This window comes from Olea europaea, chromosome 11, assembly GCF_002742605.1.
Source record: "Olea europaea var. sylvestris chromosome 11, O_europaea_v1, whole genome shotgun sequence".
NCBI lineage: Eukaryota > Viridiplantae > Streptophyta > Magnoliopsida > Lamiales > Oleaceae > Olea > Olea europaea.
Window position 1 is genome coordinate 37,097,004 of NC_036247.1, and position 25,241 is coordinate 37,122,244.

Consider the following 25,241-nt stretch of genomic DNA (forward strand, 5'->3'; position numbering starts at 1 on the left):
TCAACTAAGAAGATTTTATTGATTGTTGTACAAAAAATATAGTTGAATCAAATAATGTAGTGTTATCAGTTATAGATTTGTAATGCTCTATGTAAATTAATTTTATTTTAAGTACCTCTAATTTAGTCCTTGTTTGACAATCATTAATTTTATTTTATTAATTTTTTTTGGGGGAAAATGAATTTTAAAATGATGATTTTTTTGAGAAAAAAAAATTGAAGTGTAAAATATTTTCTTTTTTTTGGGTAGCGTAGGGTAGGGGAGCGTGGGGTGGCGTGGTGTGGGGAATTAAGGTGTCAAACTGTTGCTTAATCCCCTTAAACTGCATCTCTCTCTCTCTCTCTCTCTCTGCCCTATATGCATGAACCGAATCTCGTTTCACACCCTTATGTCATAAAACTTGAAAAAGCCAAACCCCAAAAGCTAGTAAATGAAGTTGGAAAACTCAAGACTATATAAACCGCACAAAAGAAGCCCATACTTCGGATGTGGAATTCAGGTGCTTATATAACCCAATGGGAACCATAACAAACCATCACGCTTCTGACTCGACGTCCACGTCGAGCAAGTGCTCATATACCTTAAGTGGTAATCGAGACCGAAAGACATGGTGCCCGCTCTAATATTATTGTCATAGAACTTGAAAGAGTCAGACCCCAAAAGTTAATCAATGAAATTGGAGAATCCAAACCTATATAAACCGCACAAAAGAAGCCATGCTTCCGACGTGGGACTGAGGTGCCCATAGAACCATTACTCCTTACCCCACTCCCTTTCTAGATTTTCATCAACTCTAGTTCATCTCCGAAATCCCAATTCAAGAAGGTATCTCAATATTCAATCACAAATTCTCGCCAGTTGGTTCGAAGTTGATCCGAAATTCATCAATTTTCCGAATGGAAAGGCACCTACTTGAAAGCTGGAGCAACTAAAGACAATCCGCCGAGAGCTCGCAGTGAGCTCCCAACGTGGGTTTGGGCACTCCAAGGAGCTTCTTAACCTCATCAAATCCATTGGCAAGACCCGATCCAAGGAGGAGGAGGACCGCATTGTTTTGCGCGAAATATATACCCTTGAAACTCGGTTATCTAGCCCGAATACTCCGAAGTACAAACTCAAGGAGTATCTAATGCGTCTCATTTATGTTGAGATGCTGGGCCACGACGCGTCATTTGGATATATTCATGCTGTTAAAATGACCCACGATGAGAGTTTATTGTTGAAAAGGACTGGTTATTTGGTGATGATTTTGTTCCTGAATGAGGATCATAAAAGAAATGGTAATGAATTGAATTCCAAAACAGAGATGAATAAAATCTACTGAGTATATTAATTATTTTCTCAATTCTCGTGTATACATTTGGAAGAAAGATGACCTACTTATACAGCATTGCTGTAACAGAATTATACAGAAAGTCGGTAGTTTGTTGCACACCTATTTACACACTAGCAGCCTAACAAAATTGGAATCAATTTAATTTCATTGATCATATGCACAAGCTGCCCTCATTCCAGTGCATTCTAGATCCTTCATGGCTTAAGTCATCCGAGCTTCACAATCATCTTTTAGTTTCAATAGCCCCCCTCAAGATGGAGAGTGGATGTCTTCCACTCCCATCTTGGACAAATGAAGATAAAAACTATCAGAGGGAATAGGCTTGGGAAATATATCAGCAACTTGAGAACTAGTCTTAACATGTTTTGTGACAAAACTTCCTTATTGAATTTTGTTGCGCACCAAATGACAATTTAGCTCAATATGCTTCGTTCGCTTGTCGAACACTGGATTAGCTCCTATGTGTAAGGTTGCCTGATTGTCGCAGAATAATTCGGCAGGTTGTGAATGAGGGACTTGCAGATCATTAAGGACATATCTAAGCCACGTTAGTTCACAACACGCAGTTGCCATTGCTTTGTATTCTGCTTCTGTTGAGGATCCTTCTTGGATCTCCAAGATATCAATGAAGACGCAATAGCTAGTGATTGACCTTTGAGAATTTTGACATGCTCCCCAGTCTGAATCACTATAAGTTATAAGTTGCAAATTGGACAATGATAAGAACAACAACCCTTGACCCGGTGACCTCTTGATGTACCTGAGGACTTTATGTGCAGCATTGAGGTGTCGTACTCTAGGAGTTTGCATGTATTGGCTCAGCAAGTGTACTGAATAAGATAAATCAGGTCTGGTGATTGTTAAATAAAGTAATCTTCCCACAAGTCTTCTATACATGGCAGGGTCAGACAAGGCTTTTCTTTCATCTTTGGACAATAGTGCTTTGATCAAGTGGAATCTTGGCTGGAGTGACCCCAATATTACTTGAATCAGTTAAAATGTCTAATGCATATTTCCTTTGACAAATTTGGATCCTCTTTGTTGATCGAGCAACTTCAATTCCAAGAAAATACTTAAGATTCCCCAAATCCTTAATCTCAAATTTGTTATCCAATGATACTTTGAGGGAGTTTATAATTTCCACATTGCTTCCAGCTATTATAATATCATCGACGTAAATCAATATGGCTGTAAAAGAACTTCCTGTGCTCTTTGTGAAGAGGCTGTAATCAGCCTAGGACTGATGAAATCCTTGCTCAGTAATGAAAATGGATAACTTAGAGTACCATTGTCGTGACGCTTGCTTAAAACCATATAAACTCTTATTAAGTTTGCACACTTTTGAGCTTCCATTGATGGGGTATCCAGGAGGCATATGCATATAGACTTCCTCCTCCAAGTCTCCTTGCAAGAAGGCATTGGTCACGTCAAATTGGTGTAGATACCAACCTCTCACTACTACTACTGCAAGTAATGTCCTCATTGTTACCAATTTTGCCACAGGCGAAAAGGTTTTATGGTAGTCTATCCCTTCCAGTTGGGTGTAACCCTTTGCCACGAGCCTTGCCTTATGTCTTTCGATTGTTCCATCAGCATTAAATTTCACTTTGTACACCCATTTACATCCTATGGGTACCTTTCCAGGGGGCGAATCGGTGACAGTCCAAGTTTGGTTTGACTCAAGCACCTTAATTTCAGCTTGCATAGCTTCATACCATTCAGGAAACTGGACAGCCTTTTGGTAAGTAGTAGGTTCTGGATGTTCAAGTAAGGATGAAGAGAAGACTTTGTACTTATTAGACAATCTATGATAAGAAAGTGTTGCATTTAGAGGAAAAGCATTACCTGAGATTATGGCACCCCTTTTCTTGGCAGACTCTTGAGAATGGGTGAGTGAGGAAGCTTGTTGACATATGAAATCCTGTAGATAAATAGGCGTTCTTCTATTTCTGTCAGACTTGCGAAGGATATGAGGACCATTTGAGGCATTTGGTGACAATTCCAATTCAATAGAATTATGGTTTGTTTCTAGTGAGTCTATTTCTTGACTAGGATATTGTGAGGTTCTCATTTGTAATTGAGGACCAGGATTAATGGGATAGCTTAGGTTAATGTTGCTTGGCTGAGTATAGGGAAGACTTTCAAGACTTGGCAATTTATAGGTGGGATTTGATGATTTATAATCGATTTCAATGGCAAATGATTTCCAGGGAAATACATTTTCATAGAATATCACATCTCTTGATGTGAATACTTTATTAGTTTCCATGTCCAACAATTTATAGCCTTTGGTCCCAAAAGGATAACCTAAGAAAATGCATTTCTTTGCCCTTGAGTTGAATTTATTCCTATTGTGTGCGAGGGTGCTAGCAAATGCAAGACACCCAAACAATCTTAGATTTGAATAGTTTGACTTAGTCTTAAAGAGAAGCTCGAATGGTGTTTTGTTATCAAGGATAGGACTGAGAGTTCTGTTTATAAGAAAGACAGAAGTTTATATGCAATCATTCCAATACATCATGGGCGGATTCACTTTGGAATCTCAAGGCTCTAGCTACATTTAATATATGTTGGTGCTTCCTCTCAACGATTGCATTTTGTTGGGGAGTTTCAACACACGTGGTTTGGTGAATGATACCCTTTTCCAAGTAAAATTGTTTCAGATTAAACTCCCCTCTATTATTAGTTCTGATTATCTTGTTTTTCGAGTTAAATTGTGTTTCAATCATTGTGTAAAAATTTTTCAAGGCTGTAGATGCATTAGATTTTAATTTCAGTAAATAAACCCAAGTGCACAGGCTATGATCATCAACTATGGTAAGAAAATATTTTGATCCATCATAGGCAACATTAGTGCAAGGACCCCATAAATCACAATGAATCCAATCAGAACAATCTTTGGACCTGTGTTGGCTAATTGTGAATGGTAATCTATGCATTTTTGCTAGAGGGCAAATAGCACAATACTTTAGGGTGTGTTTTGTTTTAGGACATAAATCATTTAAGTCCATCCTAGAATTTGAAAGATGACCCAACCTGAAATGCCATAAATCGAAATTTTCTTGGCTGTCATTAGCAGAGACTGATAGAGCAGCTTTATTGACTAATCTAGGCAAGTTTTCATCAGGGATAGTAGGGGAGACTTCTCTTGGCACCAAGTGATACAGCCCCTTCCTCAGTTCACCCAGACCAATCGTCTTCCAAGTTGTAAGGTCCTGCACATAACACAAGTTAGAAAAAAAAGATAAGGCAGCAATTAGATCCTTGAGCAAGTTTACTTGCGGATATGAGGTTAAAAGAGAAAGATGGAACACATAGCACATCACGAAGCAACAAGTTTTCTGTGATTTTAAAATTTCCTATGTGAGTGGCCGAGGCTATAGCACCATTAGGTAATGCGACAGGTTGAGAAATTTTGGATTTAATGGTTGTGAGGAATGAAATTGAGCATACCATATGGTTTGTGGCTCCCATGTCCACAATCCAAGGTATGGTAGTGCTAAATTCATTAGTGTGAGTAGATGAACACGTGTAAGTGCAAGAGATTCTGGATACATTTATGTGTTTTGGAGAAAGAGAATTCAAACCCTGAACATGATTGGTAGAGGATGAATGAGGCTGATTGATTGATGGCTTAATTAGAGCCATCAACTGAGTATATTCCTCCTGAGTCAAAGCTACTTGATTTTTGTCACCAGTTTGCTCCTATGCAGATCCCATAGAAGACGTATTCTGATTTGTGGAGGTGAAATTCACTTGCGATTTGCCATAGAACTTATGGCCTGGTGGGTATCCATGAATTTTGAAGCAACTGTTGATAGTATGGCCAGGCATTTGGGAATGTGTGCATGTTGGCTTATCCTTATTGGCTTTGAAACACCTTTCTGATGAGTGACCGGCCATTTTACAAAAGGTGCAGTAATACTTATCCAGTGACCTTGTATTTCTTTTTTGTGCTTCCCTAATAATTGTCCTTGACACTAATGCTATTATTTTAGAAACATGAACATAATTGGAGATTTGCCCTCTCTTTTCTTCCTACTGTATTAGTTAATATACTTTATTTAATTTTGGGAATGGCTTTATGTGTAGAATCTGAGCCTTGAGACCTTTGTAGGAATCATTAAGTCCCATGAGAAATTTCATTACCCAATCTCATTCCTGATTGCTAACCACAGTTTTTAACCCCCCACAAGTACAGTTGGGAATAGATTCATAGTTTATCAATTCATCAAGAAGTGTTTTGAGTTTTGAAAAATAGGTACTTACAGTGTCCTGTCCTTGCGTAAGTGCTGCAATGCCTTGCTTGATTTCATATAATCTAGGGGCATTTTGTTGCTCAAGACGTTGCTCTAAGTCTACCCAAAGTTGATGTGCCATATCAACGAATAGTGTGCTTGCCTTACTGCCCACTGTTATGGTGTTTTGTAGCCAGGTAATAACAATGTCGTTACAACGAAGCCAATATTCCATCAAGGGACTCTCTATATCAGTTGGTTCACAAATGCTCCCGTCGATGAATCCAAGCTTATTTTTGATTCTCAGGGCCCTCTTTATTGACCTTGCCCAAGAATGGTAGTTGTTTGCGTCAAGCATTTGTGTGACAAGTAGAGGTCTTGAGTCTTCATTTGCCCCAATGAAGTATGGGCTGTTGGGAAGAGATGGATCATGAGAATTTGTATTTGAGTTTGAGTTTTGAGGTGTTGTTTGATTTTGATTAGCATCAGTGTTGATACTGTTGCCATCGATTTCAGCTATCATAGCTCTGACACCATAAAAGAAATGGTAATGAATTGGATTCCAAAACAGAGATGAATAAAATCTGTTGAGTATATTAATTATTTTCTCAATTCTCGTGTATACATTTGGAAGAAAGATGACCTATTTATACAGCATTGCTATAACAGAATTATACAGAAAGTCAGTAGTTTGTTGCACACCTATTTACACACTAACAGCCTAAAAAAATTGGAATCATTTTTTTTTCATTGATCATGTGCATGAGCTGCCCTCATTCCAGTGCATTCTAGATCCTTCCTGGCTTAAGTCATCCGAGCTTCACGATCATCTTTTAGTTTCAATAGATCACGATTTGATAATTTTGATTGTCATTACGATACAGAAGGATTTGAGGAGTGATAACTATTTGGTGGTTTGTGCGGCTCTTAATGCCGTGTGTAGGTTGATTAATGAGGAGACAATACCTGCGGTGTTGCCGTAGGTGGTGGACCTCTTGGGGCATCAGAAAGAAGCGATGAGGAAGAAGGCAGTGATGGCGCTCCACAGGTTTTATCAGATGGTGCTAGGGTCGGTCTCCCATCCGATTTCCAATTTCCGTAAGGTGTGCTTTCTCAATGGATAAGCACTTGTGCATTGGAAAAGAGTTATCTAACTGTTTTTTTCTTTTTTCATTTTTTGATTATGATTGTATATGTAATGCATTAATAATGAACATGGATATGTCGTGGTATATAATGCAAACGTCGATAATTCTACTTACCCACTTGTTTAGATGAATGTGGAAAAGTTAAATTGGTTGGCTTTTCTTTTTGAGTTGTAAGCAGAATATGTTATATGGAATATGAAAATATTGTTTTATGCAAAATAGATATAGCATCATGATAAGGATTTTGTATGGTATTGGATATTTTCACGATCACGTGTTTATGTGGAAGTAATTTTTCTTAAACTTAGCATAAGTTTTCACTTATATTATTAGACTTATATCTCGTGTATACATTTATTTATTTATTTTTACTTTTATTGGCTTCGAGCAATAATCGGTGGTTTTTAGTTTTGTTTAATTTTTTATTATGAATGATATATATTATGTCCTGGCGTCATTTAAGAACACACGTAAATCATATAAGTTTCCTGAAAGAAGAGAGTGGGACACTTGTCTGTGTCTGTTTGTCAATTTTACATGGATATTTGTACGCATTGCAATAAAATAGAGTGGCGTCAACAATGTTTGGGAGCTAAATTTTTTTTTTCTTATTTAATGGTTTTATTGATTTTGGGAGTTAAATTTTTTTTTTCTTATTTAATGTTCACATTGATTTGCTTGTGTATCGGGCAAAAAATGTTCTTAATTTCCGAGAATTTATTGTCTTTTTTTTGTTGTTGCTGAGCCTTTGTGACAATGATCCCGGTGTTATGGCCGCAACTCTTTGCCCTCTTTTAGATCTTATTGCAATTGATGTTAATTCTTTCAAGGATTTGGTGGTTAGTTTTGTCAACATTCTTAGGCACGTAGCTGAACGCAGATTGCCAAAGAGTTATGATTATCATCAGATGCCTGCTCCATTTATTCAGGTACGTAGAACGTTTTTGTAAATTTTGATTTTTATATAGGCATGTTCTCATATACTCAACTTTGAATGTATTATAACTGGACCAATATCATACTTCCATGGTGTTTTTTGGGGGTAAAACCAGGAAGTTACTTGCATTTGTTTCAGTAAAACTTTTGCACTAAAGTTTCTTATTTCTACCAAATTCTCAAATATCAGTATTTTGTGAATTTTTTCACTAAGGTGTTGTCTGGTAAAGATTTTCATTTCAATTAAAAGTAAATTTCCTACCATCGCCACAGTCTTCAGCCGTCTTTTTTGACTAGAGCTCTCACACGTGGGACCCGCCTGCCACACTCAATGGTCAGTTTCTTGCTTTTCAACGGTCAAATTCTTGCTACTAATCTCTTCCAGACAGGCCATAAGTCTTGTTTGAAAGTGATTTTTCAAAATGACTTTTTTCCCACAATCATTTTTAACCACACATTCTCAAAAAAATAAAATAATAATAATAATAAAAAATAAAAAAATAAAAATAATTTTTACATTTCCTTATAATTTTGTCATACTTTTTAACTACACATTCTCTTAAAAAATTACTTTTTGAAAAATTACTCTCACAAGCACTAAAATTAATATTCTTATTTGTCGTGCAGAAAAAACAATTGTTAAGAGGAAAAAGAACCAAAAAAGTACAAAAGCTTTGTAAAGCACATACCTTTCATGGTTTTACGGTACTTTGGAATAATTGCGTGCTTGGACGGGCTTTTAACACACAGAAAAGACGAAATTAATCTCTCGATAAGAATCTTAATTGGCAATTATGGCAAGTCTAATAGTTCAAGGAATGCTCTTTCACTTCTGAAGTTGTGATAGGAAATACTACTTGGTTTCCAATTTTTTCCTCTTCCTATTTGTTTTGAGTTTGGATTGATCCTTTTGAAAATTTTAATGTTGAGTACACGCACAAATCAGGTCACGTCACTATTTTTGTGGGGATGGGTTGTGTGGCTGGGAAAATAGACAGATTTGGAGTTTTATAAGGAATCAATTGACAAATATACTAGTGATTGAAATCTTTAGAGTTACGTGATAAGAGTCAATGCATAGTATTTTTGTCCCGGTGGATTTCTCATTGATTTACGAAAAGTATGGAATTTTGGGTTACTAATTAGTGAAATACTGGGCAATCTAAAAGTTTTTTGAATGATATTCCAGAAAAGAGTATTCTAGAAAAGTTCGTAGAGTTAGGGGAAATTCTCTTCTTAGACGAAATGATCAAGGAATACTCGGAGACTCATTTACAAAAGAAACAAGTGTAACATCTTGTCAAGCTTTAATTGATGTACAACGACGCTTAATTGATGTACAACCTAACAAAAATGTATAGTTTGCTAGGATTGGATTCATATTTTTTCCTACAATTGCTGCTAAGGACACCTTTGTTTAAGTTGTAAAATAGCGTACTGTTGACACATAAAAATTCAGCCCAAATCGAACGGCCCAAAGAATGAAACTCAATTGGAGGATCCCCAAATCAGATAGCCTAAAGAATGAAGCCCAATCAAACAATTCAAAATGAAGGCCCAAATAAGGAGGCCCAAGAACGCGGTAACGCCATTGCCCAAGTTTGCAAGTCGCCCAGAATCTGAACGAATGGAGTGCCATGCAGTCGCCCAGAGCTGTTACTCTATTCTCGCCCAAACCTTCAAGTCGCCCAAGATCTTAGCAAACATAAAGCGTTGTGATTATCAAGAAGTGCAGTTATCAAAGCAGTTATTAAAGTAGCCATATCACGTTCCATGATTCAAGGAATTCAATCGAAAACGGTTGAACGACGAAGAGTAATGGCAGCAGTTAAAAAAGGCAGTTTTCATGACAAGTTGGCCATTACGAGGAAAGTGGACAGTTGTAGAACGATCAAGCAGTTTTTAGGCGGTTGATCACAAAAAGATCATCCATGGAGTATAAAACGGAGAAAAGACATAGAGCAAAGGATCGAATCAAAAACTCTCGAACAAAGAACATGTAATTTTAATTTCCTTAGTTTAGACTTAAACACTTTTTTCAGTAACTCATGCGCCCCTTTGAGGCACTTTGTTTTTAATTTCCAACTGTAAAGTCATCGCCAATAAAAGAACACTCCTTTTTGGGACTTTGTCTCAAGAGGTTTGTCCCTTACACAATCGTCTGATCCCTTTTAATTGTTAGCGATTAACCCGCGCGAAACACGTACATTTAAATATTTAGTAACCTTTTTTTTTTTTAAATCGTAGACGTGGGATTTATGTAATGTACTTAGGCATGTGTTTAGAAAAGCAATCACAAGTTACTCTTTGGCTCTTCCTGGTATTCTCTGTCTGTCTGTCTTCTTGACCAGGTGATGATTTGTTATCACAACTCAGCCCCCGTACGTGCTCTGTATGGTATGGCATGGATCCTCCAGAAAAAGTATAGGCTAAGATCTTTATGAATAAAACTTGGAAGAGTAAATTAAATGACATATAAAATGTATACTCCTCTTTTTTGGAACAAATAGAGAATACTATTTAGCTGCGAAGGACGTGAATTGGTTAGGGCTTCAGCTTGGAAGAATACCTAAATTTATATATTATCTTCAGTTTTCTTGCAATTTATGCATCTGTTTGTTAATTATTAATGGTTGTCTCTTCTGTTGTGCAGATTAAATTAATGAAAATTCTGTCATTACTGGGTAATGGCAACAAAAAGTCCAGCGAACAAACGTATACTATTTTAGGTGACATAATGAGAAATGCGATTCAGCTAGTAATATCGGGAATGCTATTCTTTATGAGTGCATATGCTGTATACATCCCAACCCAAAGTTACTTGAATCTGCGGCTGACATGATTTCAAAATTTTTGAAGGTCTGTAATTTGCAAATTGGTGTGCTTTGTTTTTTGGGTTTTTGGATCTTCCAGACCTACATGTTTATCTGATGAAGAGTGATAATCACAATTTGAAGTATCTTGGAATTGATGCTCTCCGTCGGGTGATAAGAATAAGCCCAGAAATTGCATAGCAGCACCAACTGGCGGTCATTAATTGCTTAGAGGTGAGAAATGCTGTTTTCTCATACAAATGGAAGCGATATTTATTTGATGGAACAATGAAAACGCTGGCTATATTGCTCCATTTGTTTTCAGTTACTCAAGCTCATACTTATCTTAGTGGCCGTACGTGTGTTATAATTATCTCAGCGTGCACATCAGCAATTTGGCTGAGTGCGCAGAAAATAACTTCCCATTGTAAGTTTTAAAATCATACATCTTGCTACTGCAAATTACCAATTGATATACGCCCAAAATATTTATCATTTCAGCTGGAAACTTATTAATTTAATATAATAGATTTATCTTGTGCATTCTAAAAGCAGATTGACCTTAAATTTTCATTAGATGATCCAATTTGAGCATTAATAAACTCTTCTATCTGATGAAACAAGGTTTACTACTGTGTGAAGGTTTTATGGGATGAAAAAGTGGGACTAGGACTGAATTCATATTTGTAGAAGACAAATAATAATTGGAGGAATGTCAAGGTCACCTTGTGTCTGAGATAATGTATAGTTAAGGGGATTAAAGGAAAGTTATGGATAAAAGAGATGTATGGATGCTAGATGTAAAAAAGGAAACACCTAGAAAATGAAAAAATATTTCATGACTTAGATTTTCATATTAATTTCACTTCAAAATCTGACATACTTCTCAGTACAGGACCCAGATGATACCCTAAAGCACAAGACATTTGATCTACTTTTTAAAATGACGAAGTCATTGTTGATCGAATGATTGATTACATGTTAAGCATCAACGATCATCATTACAAAACTGAGGTAGCGTCGGGAAGTGTTGAACTAGCAGAGCAATTTGCACCCAGTAATCAGTGGTATATACAGGTTACCTACCAATTCATACTGTTTTTATTCTTTTCCTTGTGACTCTGCTTTTATATTTTTAAAGTCACTAATTTTTATTTTTATTTTTTTATTTTTTGCTGTGTTTATATTTTTTAGAGCATGAATAAGCTATTTGAGCATGCTGAGGACCTAGTTAATACTAAAGTTGCACATAACTTGATGCGGTTGATTGCCGAGGGATTTGAAGAGGATAATGATACTGCAGATAGTCAACTCAGATCATCTGCTGTATGTATCCTAAAAAGTTTCTTTTTTGTTTTGCATCACAATTCGCACGCCTTGTGCTAGTGTAGACATGTTCATTGATTTTTAACAATCCTTTCGAGTTCTGAACTCATCTGTTGTTATTTTGAATAATTATCCTTTGACCAATAATTCATGCAGGTATTTTTCTACTTAACGCATATAAATATGCTAGTAATTCATGTTGTAGTTTTGATGGATTTCATGACTTGTAGTGATCCACGAAAAAAGCACACATCATATTTATGAGAATTACACAAATAAAGCACAAGTTTTCATGTAAGGAGTATTACCAATCTGAGAACAAGAAGTAAAAGACTGGCCTCGAAATTGTACAAACCATGTTAAAAACGGAATCAGACTAATGTAGTAAACCCCATTTGCTGTTGCTGATATTTAAGCACTTGTGCAGCAGTCCCTGTCAGTGTCTGTAGCATACAAGTGGCTGCTTTTGGCAGCGCCCAAATTTCACAGGCGAAACGTCAGTAAAAGATGAGAGTGAAAGAGAGATGAACATAGAAGAATTGGGAGAAAAGAGAGGAAATCTCTATAATAATGAAAAATATAAATGAGTATCCAAATGATTAAACAAGACCGGTCCTTTTTATATTAGATTAGAAATCCTTTACAAGAGTGGGATCTAGCCAGGATAACGAACGAGAAATTTAAAAATTAAATACTGATAAGTTTTATGAGAAAATAAATTAATATCTATTTTCTAAATACATGCATAAAATAAGTACGTATTTTTTTTTATCTCTCTGTAGGGCCAAGTTCTAGCAAATACCAAGGTAAACCGAGCTCAGTTTCACCAAATAGATCGACACCACCAACGAGTTGAGACAACGCCGAAATACCACCACCAATTCCCACCTCCAGTTGCTACAATATATTCACAAAGAGTTGGACAAGATGAAGAACAATAATATGTCCACACGAAAACGAAAAAGGTCATATGAAAGAGGAGAAGCCGAGAGAAGCAGTCACAGAGAGAGATGGAACTTTCTTCATAGTGGAGGCCGAGAATATAAGCCAAACAAGTGACCAAACAAGGTAAGTTAGGTTAGGTTTATTTAGTGGACCAAACAAGGCTCGATTCAAAATAATAGGCTTCAAATTAATATCATAGCCCTCCAAGAAAATGGGACGGAACGTGAGCAACACTATTAACAATAGGTTGCTTCTAACAGTTCATAGGAATGTGGATTGGGTTGTCTCGATAATTGTGTCGACATACAAATCAATTATATGGCCAAGGCCGACTGATAATAGATAAAACTGGGGTTACATCATAGCCCAGGGGGTCGTTTGACAACAAATTGCCTAACAACCTTCACATTGGTGTCAAAAGACTTGCAAAAAGAAAATGTCTCCCATTAGTGACACCTCTAATAGAAAACCAATAAAATTGGAAATCATTTACTTGTACCAATGTTTAGAAGTTCCTTGCAACTTCTAAACTTTGCCAGTGGCAGTACCTTCTTCCCCATATCAGAAGGGTTGTAGTGGGTGTGGACCTTTTCAAGTCTTACCACCTCTTGAGATACTATATCTCTAATGAAGTGGAGTCTAACATCAATGTGTTTAGTGCGCTCGTGAAAAACAGGGTTCTTGCATAAATGTATAGATGACTGACTATCAGAATACAATACCACATAATCAGTCAAGTCACATAGTTCATGAAGAAGGCCTCTAAGCCATAGAGCTTCTTTAATAGTTTTAGTAGTAGCAATATATTCTGATTCTATAGTGGATAGTGCAACAATATGTTGTAACTGTGATTTCCAACTCACACATGAATTAGATAAGGCAAATACGTAAGACGAAGTGGATTTCCTACCATCCCTATCTCCCACGTAGTCAGCATCTACAAAACCCTTTAATTTTATACCTTCTTTATTAGGACTAAACTTTAAACTTACGTCACTTGTACCCTTCAAGTACTTTAATAGCCACTTTAGCGCTTCCCAATGTTCAGGGCCTAGATTAGCCATGTATCTACTGAGAGTACTAACGGCAAAACCTAAATTCGGTCTAGTGCAAACTATCAAATACATTATGGAGCCAATCACATTAGAGTAAGGCACTCTACTCATGTATTCTACTTCACGCTCATTGCAAGGGGATTGTTCCTTCGATAAAACAAAATGATTAGCAAGAGGCAACTTGACAGGTTTGCAATCACTCATATTAAATTTTTTCAATACTTTGGATATGTATGAAGACTGATGTAAAAACAAAACAGAATTTGACCTATCTCTTTCGATTTCAATACCTAAGATTCTCTTAACCTTACCTAGGTCTTTCATGTCAAATTCACACTTAGTTTTGCTTTTCTGTTATTTATCCACTTAGAGGATGATCCAATCAAAAGCATGTCGTCCACATAGAGCAACAAAAACAGATAATTATCATAAGTCTCATTGTGTTGAAAATACAAGCAGCAATCAAATTTACTTCTTTGAAACCCTATAGTGAGTACAAAGAAATCAAACCTCTTGTACCACTGTTTAGGAGATTGTTTTAACCCATACAAGGATCTTCTCAGAAAATACACATAATCAGGTTTTAATTTATCCTTAAAACCTTTTGGTTGATTCATAAAAATTTGTTCATCAAGCTCACCATGTAAAAAAATAGTTTTTACGTCAAGTTGTTCAAGTTCCCAGTGAAAGTGTGCAACCAATGCTAGCATGACCCTAATAGTAGTGTACTTAACAACTGATGAGAAAATCTCATTATAATCAACGCCCTCCTTCTGTGTATAGCTTTTAGCTACTAACCTAACTTTAAACCTTAGGGGTTCCGAATTGCTAGTACATTCCTTAACCTTAAAGACCCATTTGCAATCAACAATTGATTTGTTCTTAGGCCTAGGTACTAGCTCCCAAGTATGATTCTTTTCTAGAGAACCCATCTCTTCTTTCATTGCCTTAAGCCATTCATTAGATTGATAACTGCTTATTGCCTCTTTAAAAGTCTTTGGCTTTTTATCAGCTAGTTCTTCATAACTAGCCATGGCGAAAGCTAATTCAGATTCAAAACCAAACTTTCTAGGTTATCTCGTTTGTCTCCTCTCTCTATCCTTAACTAAGTTATAGTTAGCTAAAGGATTTTCTTCCTTATAGTGCTCTTCTATATCTACTTCGTTACTATTCTCCACCTCGGGTTCCTGAGCTTGAGTCTCCACCTCATTTGAAGCAGTAGGGGCAGGTGGACTGAGTTTTCCTAACTCCACCTTAAACTGGTCTCTCTCTTTACCTGGTTCAGCTTCACTCTCAGGTTCAGTTTCCCTTTAATACACGGCATCTCATTCTCGTTAAACGTGACATTCCTATTTATGATGATCTTAACCCCTTTTTGGCTTCTATCCCATAACCTATAACCCTTAACACCCTCGGGGTATCCTAGAAAGACACACTTCCTAGCTCTATGTTCCAGCTTACCCTCACTTTGATGAGAAAAAGCTGTACAGCCTAAAGTTCTAAGCATCGAGTAATCACTCAGTTTACCCAACCATCTCTCATGTGGAGTGTCACCATTCAATGCAGCAGAAGGAGTCAGATTAATCAAATAACAAGCTGTCATAACAACCTCACCCCAAAATGACTTGGGAACACCAGATCTAATCATCATGCAACGTACTTTATCAAGTATGGTCCTATTCATCATTTCTGCTACCCCATTTTGCTGAGGAGTGTAAGGAACAGTCTTATATCTAGTTATGCCGCTTTCTTTACACATACTATCAAATTCCTTATTGCAGAATTCTAGGCCGTTATCTGTCCTTAAAAATTTGATTTTCTTACCAGTTTGATTTTCCACTTGTCTCTTTCAATTGTTAAAACTATTAAATGTCTCAGATTTATCCTTCAAAAGATAGACCCACACTTTTCTAGTGTAGTCATCGATAATAGACAGAAAATACATAGTCCCACCCAATGTGGGATTACTAGCAGGACCCCACAGATTAGAGTGCACATATTCGAGCATGCCTTTAGCTCTATTAACACTCGTGAAGAAAGAAGTTTTATGATGCTTATCAAGCACACAATGATCACAAAATGACAAATCTAACACAGTCATTACCAAAAGTATCTTTTTCGTTAAGTAGCTTAAGTCCCTTGACCCCTACGTGAGCAAGTCTATTATGCCATGTGTGTGTGCGATCAATCTTGGTAGAGGAGATAGAGGGGTTCACACCTCTAATCACTTCCCTAGTAGTAATATATATATCATTTTTCTTAATTCCCTTAATGAAAACTAAAGCACCCTTGATCATTTTTAGCATACCATTTCCAATTTTACCAGTAAAGTCATCCTTTTCAAATCTCCTTACTGAAATCAGATTCCTAGACAACTCAGGAATATATCTAACATCCTTTAACATATACACAAAACATGTGTCAAATTTTACGTTTGTGTCACCAATTCCAACAATAGTATAGGCAAAGTTATCACACAGCACAACATGCCCAACATTATATTCATGCAACTTATAAAACCAATTCTTTTCAGACGTCACATGAAAAGATGCACCAGAGTCAAGTATCCACTCATGCATGCGGGAATTAGCAGTTAGATTTAATTCAGCAGTGTATGCAACAAAACTTGTAATCATATAGACCTCACCACCATTTATATCGGAAGTAGATGCTAACACATTGACCTCATCTCTCTTCTTAACCTTTAGCTTACCCTTCTCCTTATGGCAATCCTTTATAAAATGCCACGTGTTTCCACAACCATAGCATTTTCTCGCCTTGGTCTTAGATTTTGATCTAGACCTACCTTTGCTCTTCTTTTTCCATCCATTACCACTTGACTCGCCACTAGTTTGATATTCATCATGACTATTTTGCCTAAATTGAGTTCTATCCTACATCATATGTACCTCACCGTTCTTCTTATCGTGTTTTTCAGCCCTAATTTTCATTTCTTTACTTTTAAGGAAATCTATGACAATTTCAGGTGTCAACGTGTCTCTACCATACTTAATGGCGTTCTTAACTTCCTTATAGGAATCAGGAATTGCATTGAGCAAAATTATAGCCTTATAAGTTTCGGACACAGTCTCATCACAATTAATTATATCTTGCACCAATTTGTTAAACACGTCTAAATTGTCATCAAGATCCTTTGAAGGATCCATTTTGAAACTGAAAAAACGTTCAAGCAAGTAAAGTTTATTCGATGTACACTTAAGCAAATACAAGTTTTTTAATTTTTTCCAAAGTTCTTTAGTGGTTTTCAGTTTACCCACCTTTCTTAAAATGACGTCAAATAAGTGTAAAATTATTGAGGTATAAGCAAGCTCATCGGCTTCTTCTCTTTGTTCTTGTGAAAAATCAGTTGAAAAATTGCCTTCAATGGCTTTTGAAACCTTTTGTTGGATTAAAATGCCCTTCATTTTTTGTTGCCAAATAGCAAAGTCACCCTTTCCATTAAAAATTCTCAAATCAAAGTTGTGAGTTGTCATCTTTACACAAAAGTCAAAGAATGCACAAACCACAATCAAATCACACAAAGTAGTCCTAGGGTCACAGACAGTATACACCGTTCTAGATTCCTAGGGTTTCGTACGACTCGCGGTCTTAGATCAAGGGAATGTTCGAACGGGTAAGGTCACGATATTTCTAACGGAATAAGTAAGCAGCGGAAGTAACAATGCAACAAAAGACACGTCTAGCAGATAACTAGTTTCATAGTAATTAGATCACTAAGAATTACAAAACTGATTTTAACCCAAAAGCAAATACTCAATCAAAAAACAATCAAGAGCACGTAACCCTAATTCTAGCACAAGCAATGATTGACAAGCAATGACAACCCCCAACCTATTGTCACCCCACACGGTGACGCGCTAATACTGAAATAAACGGGTTAAACCAATATATTAGAGCGGACGTGTCTGAGTCCGTATAATCGAGAGAGATGCAAATCTATTGCTTTAGGGCCGCAATTTTGGCCTAAAATAATTCAGTAGATATATGCAGTTTCAATCGTCGATCCACAGGGGCAAAATTGTCCAACTTTTTCTATGTAACCTGAAATAGAAAATGAATAGTGTCAGTGCGTTCAGGGGATTAAAATGAGCAAACTGCCCGAAGGAAGTTCACCGAAAAATGCCACCACGCGCCGCCAATGGAGGCCCACGCGCCGTCGTCGGAGTGCGCCGCTGCCACTACGCGCCCCACTAGGAGGAGTACCTCTGCCTGCTGGTTTCGGGTATGGGGTCAGTTTTGCCGAAAAGTTCCTGGTTTGGCCGGAATTCACGATTGCAGGTTTGGCTTCTCTATGACAAACGCGAAAACGCCGTCGTTTTTGGTGGATTTCTGGCCTGAGAAGGTGACCCACGCTCTGATACCGGTTGTAGGGCCAAGTTCTAGCAAATACCAAGGTAAACCGGGCTCAGTTTCACCAAATAGATCGACACCACCCATGGGTTGAGACAATGCCGAAATACCACCACCAATTCCCACCTCCGGTTACTACAATATACTCACAAAGAGTTGGACAAGATGAAGAACAATAATATGCCCACAAGAAAACCACAAAGGTCATATGAAAGAGGAGAAGCCGAGAGAAGCAGTCCAAGAGAGAGATGGAACTTTCTTCATAGTGGAGGTCTAGAATATAAGCCAAACAAGTGACCAAACAAGGTAAGTTAGGTTAGGTTTATTTACTGGACCAAACAAAGCTCGACTTAAAATAATGGGCTTCAAATTAATATCATAGCCCTCCAAGGAAATGGGACGGACTGTGAGCAATACTATTAACAATAGGTTGCTTCTAACGGTCCATAGGAATGTGAATTGAGTTGTCTCGATAATTGTGTCGACATACAAATCAATCATATGGCCAAGGCCAATTGATAATAGATAAAACCGGGGTTACATCATAGCCCGGGGGGTCGTTTAACAACAAATTGCCTAACACTCTCACTTAAAGAATGTAACTACCTGACTAGGCTGCAATCTCCTTTAGACAATATTTCACATCAGCATTATACTCCTAGCGATGTTGAATAGGATTGTGAAAATTTAGCTGTTGTGAAAAGGAAGGATGGTGTGGTTGTCTAGTCGGGAAAAGAAGAAGATGAGTCTCTAAGGATTTTCCTCTTGTGATGATTTCTCCTCTAATCTTTTTGCTCCTCTAATCTTAATGGATTTGTTTTGACTATGAGGTAAGTTTGGTTTTTATGGATCCTATTTTGAATGTAAGTGAAAGATCAACATATCGTTCGCTGGCTGTGGTCTTAGACAAAGTAGCTAATTGTTAGGTTGATGCTTCTTTAATCTGTTTGGTGTGTTTTCACCATCTGTAATCTTTGTTATTGTTACTTCCTCTTCCTTTCATCCTGCTTTTTCTAAAAATCAATTTTAGAGATTATGGAGTGTTTTTGTTCTTCTCTGCTTATGAATAAGAATGGAATAGGTGGATCAAATTAGGGCGTGCTCTCATCTGCTGTGTTTTGACTATCAAAGATCTACTTTATCTTCCTCTTCCTTTAATCCTTCTTTTTTCTAAAACGTTGATTTCGACAAATTATAGTTGTCTTTTTGTTTGTCTTGGTCATAAAAAGAATGGAATAGATGTTTTAATTATGACTGTGCTCTTTTTGAGCACTTCTAATTAAAAATATTTTGTTGGGTACAGGTGGAATCATATCTTTGAATTATTGGTGAGCCAAAACTTCCACCTACCTTTCTTCAAGTATGTTCTATTTGCTTTAGTCTTCCATCCTATTATTTTTCCATCTATAATCTATCACACTCAGTTTTTGATATTTCATTTTCTCGTTTTATATCACAATTTGTTATAGAAGTAAATTTTTACCTAGTACTGAAAAATGCAATGGAGCGGATGTCACTCCATATAAAATTAAAGAATTTGCGGATTGCTGTTTGAATGTGGGTCTTTCGGATTTGAGGTCCATGGGTTGCTTTTATACATGGACTAAGAATTCATACGGGAGCATACTTTCGGTGTGGAGCAAGATTGATAGAGCCATGGTAAATGAGTTGTGGTTGCAAGCGGGTTTTCACGCCTTAGCGGATTTTCAGCCATCGAGGCATTTGTCGGATTATTTTCCTTGTATCGTGACAATCTTCCAGCTAGTGGGTATAGGTTGAGAGACATGAAAAGAGATGAGAAAATTTTCTTTTTTTTCTCTTGTTTTACATTACAGCCAAGTTCCCTCTTTTATAGTACTCAAGATGGGCTAAAATAAGGAAATAAAAAATATTCTAAAATCCTACCTAATCTCCAAGAATCATGTCTAATTACAATAATTACAATTTCCCCTAGATACAATAGTTAACTAAGGTAACTAAGATATTATCATATCTTTGGGATTTCAACACTCCCCCTCAAGTTGGATCGTAAATGTTGATCATATCCAACTTGTGAATAAAATCATCAAATTTTTGTCGAGATAGACCTTTGGTGAAGATGTCTGCAGTTTGTTCCCGTGTAGGAACATATGTTATACAAATAGTTCCTTCATTTACATTTTCTTTGATAAAATGTCTGTCTACCTCTACATGTTTAGTTCGATCATATTGAACCGGGTTGGGAGAAATGTTGATTGTAGCTTTGTTACCACAATACAGTTTAATTGGAGCCGTCAATGTAACGTCCAACTCTTCTAGAAGTTTCTTTAACCACAGTCCCTCACATATTCCTTGTGCTACTGTTCTAAACTCGGCTTCAGCACTACTTCTAGCTACAACATTTTGCTTCCTACTTTTCCAAGTTACTAGATTACTCCATATAAAGGTGCAATATCCAGTAGTTGACCTTCTATCATCCGTTGAACCAACCTAGTCTGCATCTGTAAAGATTTCTATTCACTTTTCATCATTCTTCTTGAAGAATAATCCTTTTCCGGAAGATCCCTTGAGATATCTGAGTATCTTGTAGACTGCTTCCAGATCAGCTTCCTTCAGAGAATGCATATGTTGGCTTGCGACACTAACTGCAAATGCAATATTAGGTCTAGTATGTGGAAAATAGATTAGCTTACCTACGAGTCTTTGATATTTGTCAATATCTACAGAGTTGTCGACATTCTTGACCTTTTTTCTACGTTGATCGGTGAATCACTCAATTTACATCCAAGCATTCCAGTCTCGGTAAGGACATCAAGTATATGTTTTCTTTGCGAGACATTCATACCTCTATGTGACCTTGCTATTTCCATTCCTAAGAAGTATCGCATAACTTTCCATAAATTTCCCATTTGTCACTCAACGATGGAACTTTGCTTATTTCTTTTTTTGAGGATCGACGAATCAAATGATATTTCTGTTCCGATTTATTCTGCTGCCAAACTCTTCTTTTAGTCTGTCCATTTCTATTATGTTGTTACCTATCAAGATTATATCATCAACATAAATAATTAATACTATTTTCGTCCCATCATCAAATTGCTTGGGGAATATAGTGTGATCTGACTGTCCTTATTGGTATCCTTGCCTCTTTAGTACCTTTGCAAATCTGTCAAACCATGCCCTAGATGACTGTTTGAGACAATATAGTGACTTCTTGAGTTTATATGTTTGATTCTTTTTGCCTGCTTTGCAAAAACCTGGAGGTAGTGTCATGTAAATCCCTTTTTCCAATTCTCCACTGAGGAATGCATTCTTAATATCCATTTGTTGAAGGGGTCAATCTAAATTTGTTGCCAATGATAAAAGTACTCGAATAGTATTCAATTTTGCCACAAATGCAAATGTCTCTGTGTAATCAATTCCATATGTCTGTGTGTATCCCTTAGGAACCAATCGAGCCTTGTACCTTTCTATTTTTCCATCAGCTTTGTATTTTAGGTTGAAGACCCATTTGCATCTAACTGGTTTTTTTCCTTTAGGCAGCTCTACTATCTCTCAAGTTTTGTTCTTTTCCAATACTCGCATTTCATCCATTATTGTCTCTCGCCACTTTGGAACTTCCAAGGCTTCCTGAATGTTCTTAGGAATTTTGGTGTTGTCAAGATGAAAGATAAAAATGCGGAATTCTATTGATAGAGCATTATAGGACATGAACTTTGAAATGGGATAAAGAGTACATGATCGAGTTTGTTTTCTGAGTGCAATGGGAAGATTAATATTTGAGGATTCTGATACTTTTGTGGTGTCATGGGATTCTGGAGCTACCATAGGTTCTGACTCTTTTGGTATTTCAGGTGTGAAGTCCTCCTCCTGCTTTGCTTTTGATCTTCTTGAGTAGACAAGCATCTCATTATCTCTTTGCTTTTCTGCATCCCCTCCTGAGTTCAAGCTATCTCTTGTTAATAGCATAGAAGAACTAGAAGGTATGATTGAGACAGACTCTAAGGGAAGAAGATCTAAGTTTAGGTACCAATCTTCACTTTGATTCTCCCCCTGAAGAGAGGTTTGGCGAAAATATGGAGTGTTTTCAAAAAACGTGACATCGAGACTCACAAAGACTTTTCCTGTGGAAGGATCGTAACATTTGTATCCTTTCTGAGTATGAGAGTATCCAATAAAGACACATTTGATAGCTTGAGGGACGAGTTTATTTTGATGATTGTTAGGGATATGGATGAAGGCAGTACAACCAAACACTTTGAGTAAGAGGTTCGAGTTGAGTCGAGAATTCGGAAAAGAGTTTTGGAATCGTTTAAGAGGTGAGTCAAGGTTTAAGGTATGACTAGGCATCCAATTGATGAGGTAAGTGGTTGTTAAGATAGCGTACCCCCAGAATCTTTTTGGTATATTTGTAGTAAACATCAAGGCTCGAGCAACCACTAGGAGGTGTCTATTTTTTCATTTAACAACCCCTTTTTTTTAGGGAGTTTCAACGTAAGAGCTTTGATGAATTATCCCCTGTGTTTGAAGGAAATCTCCCAAATTTTTATTGAAGTATTCTGTGTCATTGTCTGTGCAAAATTTTAATATGTGTTTCAAATTGGATTTGTACCATGGAGTGGAAGTTGATAAATGCAGAATGGACGTCAGATTTTTCCTTTAAGAGATATACCCAACAAATTCGGTTGTGGTCGTCAATGAATGTGACAAACCACTTTGTATGAGTTTGATTAGGTATTCGTGAGGGACCCCATACATCACTATGAATAATTGTAAATGGTCTCGATGGTTTATATGTGGATTTGGGGAACGATGTTCTTTGGTGCTTAGCAAGTTCACAGAATTCACATTGAAATTGACTAGTCTTTTATTCCGAAAAATAGAAGGAAATACATTTTTCAAATACTGAAAATTAGAATGTCCCATTCTAAAATGCCATAACAAAATTTCACTATTACTAGAGACAGATGCAGAATTACAAATAGCAATTTGATCTTGCTTACTTATATCAACCTCATCAAAGTAGTAGAGTCCCTCACTCCTTAGCACTGTCAATCGTCTTCCCCGATGATAGGTCCTGAAAAATACAATATGAAGAGAGGAATTTAGCATAGCAATTTGTTTTCTTCGTTAATTGGCTTATAGATAACCTTTAGATAGGAGGCCCATATTTTCTGGCCCAGTTTCACCACCTTTACATTGTTGTGGCCCAAACTTGTGAGGCCCAGGTGTCTTTAACATTAAGGGCGACACTTCTACCTTAGCAGGCCCATTCTTCCCTTTGTTCAAACATCACGGCTCAACAATTTTCTTCGTGGCGAACGTTTGAGAAGACCTCACGTGTCGACGGTAACGAGCGTCGGCTAAGAATTCTTCCCTGACATCGTCCAACTCATTGTTGAGCCTGCCATGAATTCAAAGACACGCTCACTCTCTACCTTTTTCATGTAACGCGAGCAGTCGGTTGGACAAGCCCATTCTTCCTCTGTGCTTAAATCCAATTCTTGCCACAAAGCCACCATTTCAATGTATTAATCAGTCATTTCCCTGTCTCCTTGCTTGATTTGCCATAGTTTATTTTTTATTTTGAAAATTTGTGATGCGTTCTCTGAATCGGAGTACATGTCTTTTACAGCATCCCATATGTCTTTTGCACTTGGTAATAATAGATAGGACTTTCTGATGGAAGGAATCATAGAGTTTACGAGCCATGCAGTCACCAAGGAATTTTCTGAGTTCCATCTTTGCAAACGGACTACTTCGGTTGAGGTGAGCTTCTTTACGTCCCTAGTCAGGTATCCTAACTTTCCTTTCCCATTGGTGATCAACTTGATAGATTGGGTCCGTTCTCTGAAATTTTTTCTGTTTAATTTTTCGATCGTGAGTTGGAAAGATGAGATATCAATTTCCACCAGACTCATGGAGGGAATGGTTTTAGTTTCGCCATCGTGGGACTCGGAGGTCATTGACCCTTTACTAGTGTCGATTGTTTCTGCCATTAGGTTGAGCCTCGACCGGCTCAGATACCATGTAGTTTGAGAGACTTGAAAAGAGATGAGAAAAGTGTCTTTTTTTTCCTTGTTTTACATTACAGCCGAGTGCCCTCTTTTATAGTACTCAAGAGAGGCTAAAATAAGGAAATAAAAAATATTCTCAAATCCTACCTAATCTCCAAGAATTATGCCTAATTACAATAATTGCAAATTTCCCTAAATACAATAGTTAACTAAGGCAACTAAGATATTATCATATCTTTGGGATTTCAACAATGGGATTAAAAGGAAACACTTTAAATTCTTCAACATGTGGGCAGAACACTCAGTTTTTCAAAACTAGGTTGCAGCTAATTGGAATAAGTACATTCAGGTACTAAACAGTTTATTTTGTGTAAAAAGTTACATAGGTTGAAAGAAGTCTTAAAGTAGCTCAACCAAAGAGGATTCGCACACATTGCTAACAAGGCTAATAGGGCTAAGAATGAATTGCAGCCTGTCCAAATGGAGGTTCATGATCAACCCAACAATATAGATTTGCAAAGTAAAGTCACACAATTACAGGAAAAAGCGATGGATATTTGTGAAGCGGAAAGAAGTTTTTTCTACCAACAAGCAAAATATGCCTTCTAGAAAAAGAGTGATAAATGTACGAAATTCTTCCACTCCATGGAAAAGAGGAATGCGAAAAGAAATTTCATTGTGACAGTTATTAAAGATGATGGGCACCCCACGACCTCACAAGAATAAGTGGCTAATGAATATGTCGGATTCTATCAAAATTTCCTAGGAACGAGTAATGCTTGTGAATCCATTGATCCTAATATTTTCAGCGAGGGGCCACTACTCTCATTGGAATATGTAAATGCTCTTGGCATAGATATCACCGCACAAGAAATAAAGGTAGCCTTGTTTGATATTGGAGAGGATAAATCACCGGGTCTGGACGGCTACACATCATGTTTCTTCAAGAAAGCATGAAGTACAGTCGGGGGTGATTTTGTGGAGGCTATAACTGAATTTTTTGAGTCTAGTTCGCTGCTTAAAGAAATTAATCACAACATCACTACCTTAATTCCTAAAGGTAGTCATGCATCCACT

General features: G+C 37.0%; 1 pseudogene; it reads left to right on the forward strand.

Moving 5' to 3' along the window:
* Positions 1 to 430: 430 nt before the first annotated feature.
* LOC111404825 overlaps positions 431 to 25,241 on the forward strand; it is a 53,434-nt pseudogene continuing 28,623 nt past the window's right edge.